Source organism: Gavialis gangeticus, unplaced genomic scaffold (genome assembly GCF_001723915.1).
Source record: "Gavialis gangeticus isolate Ggan-Ray unplaced genomic scaffold, GavGan_comp1, whole genome shotgun sequence".
NCBI classification, from domain to species: Eukaryota; Metazoa; Chordata; order Crocodylia; family Gavialidae; genus Gavialis; species Gavialis gangeticus.
This window is the reverse complement of record NW_017728992.1, coordinates 102,395,419-102,403,166: the sequence shown is the minus strand read 5'-3', so window position 1 is coordinate 102,403,166 and position 7,748 is coordinate 102,395,419. Positions and strand designations below refer to the sequence as shown.

General features: G+C 44.8%; 1 protein-coding gene across 1 annotated transcript in view; it reads left to right on the top strand.

Annotated features, from left to right (window-relative positions):
• Positions 1 to 7,748, top strand: part of ZNF521 (zinc finger protein 521) — a 340,116-nt gene that overhangs the window by 92,317 nt on the left and 240,051 nt on the right. The gene's annotated exons all lie outside the window — the stretch shown is intronic.

Below are 7,748 nucleotides of genomic sequence, written 5' to 3'. Positions count from 1 at the left end.
CCCCCCCCACACACAATCTACAAGAGTAAGACTTGATTTTGAGCTATTATGCAATCACCACTATATACGCTGCAAAGACACACAAATCAGGGCAAAAGTATTTTTTAAAATAAAATTTATATTTGTTATAGTAGATGTTTGACTTCTGGTATATGATTTGGTTTTTTTCTGGTTCTAAGATGGCACCCTTCCCCCTTCTCCCCCCATCCTCCCTCAACAAAAGGGGTACTAGTGGGGACAAGGGGAGGGACTGTGCATGACAAAGGTCAGGGGTTAGGGGTAGGGCACCTGTCAAGGGGTGGAGCTACCATTGCAGCCCTTGACAGCTCACCAAAACTCATTAAGTGGCTCTCCTGCCAAAATAATTGCACACCCCTGTAATAGACTCTGCCACTGCCACTTTATTGCTGCAGATGAGGGTTCCTCAAGCCCCTATAGCACCTGCCTGCTTTCCCCACTTACAGAGAGGCACCCTAGGAAATCTCAGGGAAGTTGGGTGTACTTGCTCAGCCAAACCCTCACCCCACTCTCCCCAGTTGCAGAGGAGCAAGTTTACCTGAGCAGGAAGGTGGGGAAATCACATCACCCCTTGTCCTGCACCATCAAGCGTAAGACAAAGGGCAGCCTGTGTTTCACCCTGTGAAACGGATCAGCTGTGCCATAACACATTTCAGAGCAGACAATCCACTTCATTCAGTGTCGTCTATTCCCAATTTTTGTATTTTATACTGGGATGCATAGTAACTAGGGTTACCATATTTCCAGTTTCAAAAAAGAAGACACCTGTGGGGGGAAGAGGGGAGAGGGAGGAGAGGGGTATATGACTGTGGGGGTTGGGCAGTGATATGCCCATGCCCTATCCCTGCCCTGCTGCTGTGCCCCTCACTCCTGACCCACTGTACCGTGCTCCCCCAGACCATGCTGGTGCCCCTCACTCCTGACCCATGGCTCCCTGCCCCCCCAGCCCCACTGGTGCCCCCCACTCCTGACCCGCAGCCCCCTGCCAGTGCCCCCTACCTCTGCCTGCCCCCCAGCACTACTGACTCATAGACCCCTGTCTTACCCAGCTCTGCCAGTGCCTGTCACTCCCAACCTACAGACTCCTACCCACCACCCAGCCCTGCTGGCCATGCAGCACGCTCTTGCTCTCTCTCACCTACTCGCAGTTGCTGGGGTCTGTGTGCAGCGCATGTGATGCCCCAGCATCCAGTCACCTTCCCCTGCTACTCCCAGTTCCAAATAGCTACTTGCTTGGGCAAGCTGGAAGTGCCAGGAAAAAACAGACGCAAAGCAAAAACCTTGCCATTTGCTTTCATTTCAAAAACCCTACCAGACGGAGGACAGAGGACCAAAAAAGAGGACATGTCCAGGAAAACCCGGACATATGGTAACCCTAAGGTAACCTAACTAGTACTTGCAATGCATTCTAGACATAAACTTTAAAAATCAAGTAAAGAAGAAGGGATCTGGGGGATGAACAGTAAGTTCCACAATAGACTTTATGACACTCCCAATATATTCAGATTACAATTGTCTCATCAACTAGATGCATCTTAGTTCATGGTGAAAATGAGTCTGAAAAATGTCAGAAATGTTATGTGGAGACTCAAGCAATTTGAAGCTATTTCTTAAGGCCAGTCCAAGTCTTCTCACCCTGGAAATACAAATGATTTTAACATTTCCCCCCATATTAAAAGAATTATGTTTACAGAGTCAGGCTAGGAAATGCTGGAATCAAAGTTACCTGTGCAATTGTAATTCAGCCCCCTTGTACATAAGCATATGCTATAGGCCATAGAAAGATGCGCATTGGAAGCACTTCAAATTCCACTCTAATTTTGGCTAAGCACAGACATTTGGGGGCATTAGAGGGAGGTTAAATTGGTTCAAAATGGCTGCCTGATATCAGGTAAGTCAGGATGTGGGACTAGTGGAGGGTTTGGGGGTCCAGGAGGCTGGAGGGATTGGAGGTCTACTAGGGGACGGGGGACAGGTGCAACCTGTGGATGAGCTGGGGGGGTATGCTTGACCCTCAAGGGATTGGGGTGTGACCCATGGGTAGGGAGGGGACAGGTGCAACCCACATGGTTTTGCTGGGGTCTGGGAGTGTCTGGTGGGATCAGGGGGCTCACTGGGTCCATGCAGGGTTTGGAGGGATCAGGGACTACTTTTAGGGGTTTTATATACAGCGACCTCTTTAATTTTATAGCCCTGGTTCACTCTAGAGAAGGGTCATCCAGTGTACTAGATAAGATGGAGGGTTCTGTGAAAAGAAAAAAGTCTGCAGGGTTATAGTTCCTTTCCCTCATATTGTGTATGGGGCTGCGCGCGCACGCGTGCGCGCACACACACACACACACACACACACACTTACTTACTTACTTACTTACTTACTTACTTACTTGCTGGGGCCTGCGCGCAGAGCACTTGCCCCTGACAGCCAATCAGCTTGCCCACTGCTCCCAGCCCCAAGCCTCCAAGCTGCTTATGCCTGGGAAAAGCAGAGGCAAAGCAAAAACCCAGACATTTGCTCACATTTTAAAAACCCACCTGGATGCGTGGACAGGGGGCCAAAAAAAAGGACATGTCTGGGAAAATTCAGATGTATGGTAACCCTAGCCTGTACATGTGCATTGAGGCAGCAGACTCCAGTGTCATGTGTATTAGCATTGCCATGCTGAAAAATGGCAGTGGGGACACTTTTACTAAAGCTCATTTGACGAGCTTTAGTTAAAGTGCCCTTGTCACCATTTTTCAATGTGGGGATGCTGATACACATGATGCATTGAGCGCTTTAGAGTGGCTCTTAGAGCTGCTGTAATTAACTCCCCCACCTCCCAGCCTCCTGGAGCACATGTATTAATGCCCATTTAGACTGTTTTCCCTGGGAACTATGAAGGCCCATCCTGATACCAGATTTCAAGTCCTTCCTTCAAAGCATGGCAGGGGCTGCAACTTGCTCAATAACATGGCTGTAAAACTTTTTTTTAAATATAAAAAACCCCATGTTTTATAACCCCTTAATCAGAAACAGCTAAATTGTCTTGAACTAAAACTTTCCAAAAAATTTAGCCTGAGGCAGGCACCTGGCATGGAGAATTTCAGCCCAAATAGGTAAAATTTGGCAAAGTAATATGCAGTTGAAAATGGGATCTTACAGTGAGAAGTGTTTGGCAATACTAACTATTGATATTGCTATTTGTACTGCTTATCTTCTAAGTAGTTAGTACCAGGCCTTTCCTGCAAGAATGTTTTTATTTTTACAAATATCTTTTTTCCAATTTTTCAGCTAATTATTTTAAACTCTTAACTTTCCAAGCTATTGTGTGGTACATTTTTTGACTGTTGCACAGGAGTTACTTTAGCTACAATAAATGAAATAAATTTACTTAGCTTAATTCAGCCTGCTCAGTTTTAATTACTAAAGACACCAAACAAAACAATTGTTACAGTTATGAGTCATAGACTGTTGATCAAAGTAATAGAATAACACTGATTTTTTTTCCTTTCTCAGGCTAAAGTTCTCATGTAGCTAAATTTTGCATTTAGTTTCTTAAGTGGAAGACTTCATACCCTTTATGCAGAAATTACAATGTGATTTAGGTTCAGCAGCTTGAAGTCCTACTTCTTGCCCTCCTCCCCCTCCCCACTTTTTATTAAAATGGTTGTAATTGTACTATACTTCTGATCTGTTCATCGCTGCATTTCTGAGGTGGTCAACTAGTCTCATGCTTGAAGACATTGCAGTATGTATGTATAGTGTACAAAAGGGAATCTAAATGCACACTCAACTCTGCCAATCTACTCCAGTTTCAGGAAGCCCAAAGTGTAACAAAACTGGTTTTCTGTTCAGGCCTTGCTATGAGGGGGGTGTCTTTGATTGCATTTGCTATCGCAGTAATAAGGGAGACTTGTGGATGGAGCAGGGATAAGACTAGTAGGTTTATGTTCTGGGTGTAGCAGGATGCTGTTGCTTTTACAGGGATGAAAGAGCAACTGGGGCCCAGCTATTTAGGTACACACACCTTGCCTGTAGGATTGTACCTCCCTTAATCGGTATGTTGATTTCATTCATGAGTAGCCTTTTTTCTTGTGCAAGGAACCATGTTGTCAACTATAGAGGATTTTTTGTGGTGCTGTAAAACATAATGACAGGTATAGAAGGACCCTATTGTTTGGCTGGCAACTGTCAATCCTTTCAGATCATGGTGTTTATGTGAGAGGTCACCCAGGCCTAGGCAGGAGTATGGAGGAGTGGAGGCTGTCCAGACCTCCTATCCCCCTTTAGGCCATTAAGACAGAATCCAAAGGCCAGACCAAGTCCTGACATTTGGTGCCTCCATGGCTGTAGTTACACAGCATCCAGGAATCCGGGGTGGCAGATAAAGGATTCTACCGCTGAGCCACAGCCCTCCTGGACTAATATTAAACAAGTTCTGTTAAGACTTTTTTGGGACCCTTGATGTGACCATATAGTTTGTTTATATCGTAGTTGTTTGATCTAATAGCTTGTTGTCATTTATTAATATTTTGTCAGGTTTTTATATTCCCTCCACTTTTTCTGTTATGGGGCAAAGCAATTTCTAAGCAACTGAGGGCAAATTGGAGGAACAAAAGAGGGTAATGCTAATCTTCCAGGCTCTACCCACAAAATAAGATACAGTCCCTTGAGATGACAAAATGAAATGCTCTCCTCACTTAATTGTGTAAATGGCTGGTATCTGATTGCTCATGCTGTCTGGATTTTGCTGGGCTCTACTTTTCTTCAGTGGATCTTGAACATCCCCGGTTGCCTTGATGAGCTTCTTAGATATACCACTTTGTGGACCAAGGTGATCCCCTCAGATGTGACCCATTTGTGATGCTTTGTGAAGATTTCATGTTTTTCTTTTCTTTCATACTTTGTTAATTAGGGACCCATACTACCATATACTGGTTCAGTTCAAGCCCAGTGACAACAAGTGTGGCAGCAGGTGCTATGTGGCTGAGCTGGGACCAGAGTCACCATGTGGTTGAGGGAACTGGGTTTATTTAGTAAGGAGAAGAGAAGACTGAGACCATGTCCAGATGAGCATGGACATTTGGTTCCCTGGAGAGAATTAACAGCAGGATACCTTGTGCTGCTGCAACTTGTCCCCAGGGAATGCCCATGCCCCATACCCTCTGGCACACAGCAGGTTACCCTGAGTGGGGTAGGGGAGGCTGGGGCCAGCACAGTTGCTGGCCCCAGCAGCCTGTCCTAGGGGCCAGGGAAACTGCAGTTGCATGACTCCTGCAGCTTGGAGCCTGGCTGGCAGTCGGAGCATGGCTCCAGCTGGCCAGGCTCTGGTTTTGGGTGTGTGTGCTGTCCCCACATGCGCTGTTCCACTTCTTTTCTTCATGTATTTTTTTGGCCCCTGGGCCCCTGGACAAGTCTGTGGTGCCACATACCTCACAGTCATACTCATGTGGATGCAGTCTGAAAGGAGATTTAAAAGCAGCCTATCTGAAGGGTGGTTCCAAAGAGGATGGAGCTAGACTGTTCTCAGTGGTGGCAGATGACAGAAAAAGAAGCAACGTTCTCAAGTTGCAGCAAGGACAGTTTAGGTTAGCTATTAGCAAAAACTTTCTTACTAGGAGAGTAGTAAAGCACTGTAACAGGTTACCCAGAGAGGTTGGGAAATCTCCATCCTTGGAGATTGTTAAGATCCAGCTAGACAAAGCCTTGGCTGGGATGATCTAGTTGGGGATGGTCCTGTTTTGAGAAGGGGGTTGGATTAAATGATCTTCTGAGGTCCCTTTCAGTTCCCTCATTTTCTGTGCGTCTATGATTCTGAGTGCTCTGTGCTCGCTGCCCCAGGCTGGAATGGGGCTCCAGCAGGGCCTGGAGCTGCAACAGGAAGGTAAGTGGCACTGGGGAGCAAATGTGTGGGGGAGCAGAGGCTGTGGAGGGCAAGTGGCAGAGGTGGGGTGCAATGGCTGTACCCCTTTAAGCTCAAATCTAAGATAAAGGGAGCCTTACCCTCATGTTGAATGGGTAAAAAAACCCTTTTCTTAGATTTGAGAAAATATGATATTTATGTTATGGTAGTGGTCAGGGGCTCCGAACAGGATTGAGTTCCCAGTGTGCTGGGTGAGGTCCAGTCATGGAAATGAGACAGTTCCTTGCCTGATGGTCTTAGAGACTGTCGGTGTTAGAATCCCTCATTCAGATGTATTATGGTAAATGCAATATGGAAGGTACCTGTGGTAGAAGCACTCAAGATCATTGGGGCTCAGGAGATTGAGATTCTGTTCTCGGCTTTGTCATTGGCCATGTGGTTGACCCTAAGTAAATCACTCCAGCCTCTGTTTCCATCTATGTAAAATGGGGATCATGATTCTAACCTCTTTTATAAAAGGCTTTTGAGAGATGCTGGTGAAAAGCACTAGATTATTATTCCTCCAAAGACAGGTTTCCATCAGAATTTCCAGCTGATACTTGGTTGAGATTACTGTACTTTTTTATGCAGTCAGAATAATGAAGGAAAAAGGGCCCTGTGTTTTTGACACATATTAAAAAGTGACTAAATCAAGTTTTATTTCCATGGGAATATAAGTAGCTGAATTACAAACACCTTAATATGACATTTATAATGTAAATGCTAGCGGACTATTGACTATGGAAGTGCAAGGCAATCTCTACTTCCACTATGTGATGAGAACAAGCTAGGCAGCATGGTATTGTTACAAACTGGGGATAGCTTAACCATACTTGGCTGGGAAAACTGAGTCAAAATTATTCTAAAAGCACAAATTTGAGTTTTAGGTTTGTCAGAAGAGCTTCTTTGTGACCCCTTCAACCTTTTTACAAAGCTTCCTTTCATTTCAGGGAATGACTGGCTTTGGTTCCATCCAGAGCCAAGCCAGAGTGCTTGATGCACCAGAGAGAAGTATTTGCTAAAGATGAGTCAAATCCCCTTTCCCCTCCCCACTTCCCAATTTCTCCTCACACAAGCCTCAATTCTGGTTTTGAAATACTCTCATTCTCTGCTATCTAGGGACCAAGGGGCAAGCTCAGGATCTGAATATCGATCTGCCAAATAGAAGCGATTGCTTTGGTACCAAGTTGCCAGCCTGGCTTGTGAAAGCTTAATTTTTGTTCATTCAGGGATAGTTTTACTGAGATTTAAAAAAAGAGGTTAAGGACATGAAATGCCAGCAACAATAGATACATGTGTCCTTTTGTTTTATTCAGAGTACTGTGGGTAGATACAGTCCTTTTCGTTTTCTTTCTACGTTGAAGATTTTACCAGAGGAAGATGAAGTCAGTTGACATTTTTTGTCTTTTTTTTTCTTTACATCAAAAATTGCACACTCCTTTCTGTTTCCCACCTCCCAGCTTTACTAAGCTTGCATCTCTTATCACTTTTTAAAACAACAGTTGGCAGACTTGAATTAGCAAAACAGAAATAATATGGACCTCTGCAACCAACTAGAAAATGTTTCTCATGATTGAATGGATAGTTCAAGAGATTTGGCTTAAGAGGACATAGGCTTTATTCTTTTGGGCACCTGTTTGAATCTTGCCTGTGTTGACTAATAATACTTGTTATTTGGCAGTCAGTATTGTCTCTTGTCTATGGGTTCATGCTGTTTTTGGTTATTATGGGACAAGCGCATCTCATAGAGAGGCTTTCACAGTGACCCTCAGCTCTTCAGTGATGACAGTAGTGTGCTATGTTTGCTTGTTATTATCACTTCAACCAACTTTCTTGGCTAGCAGTAAC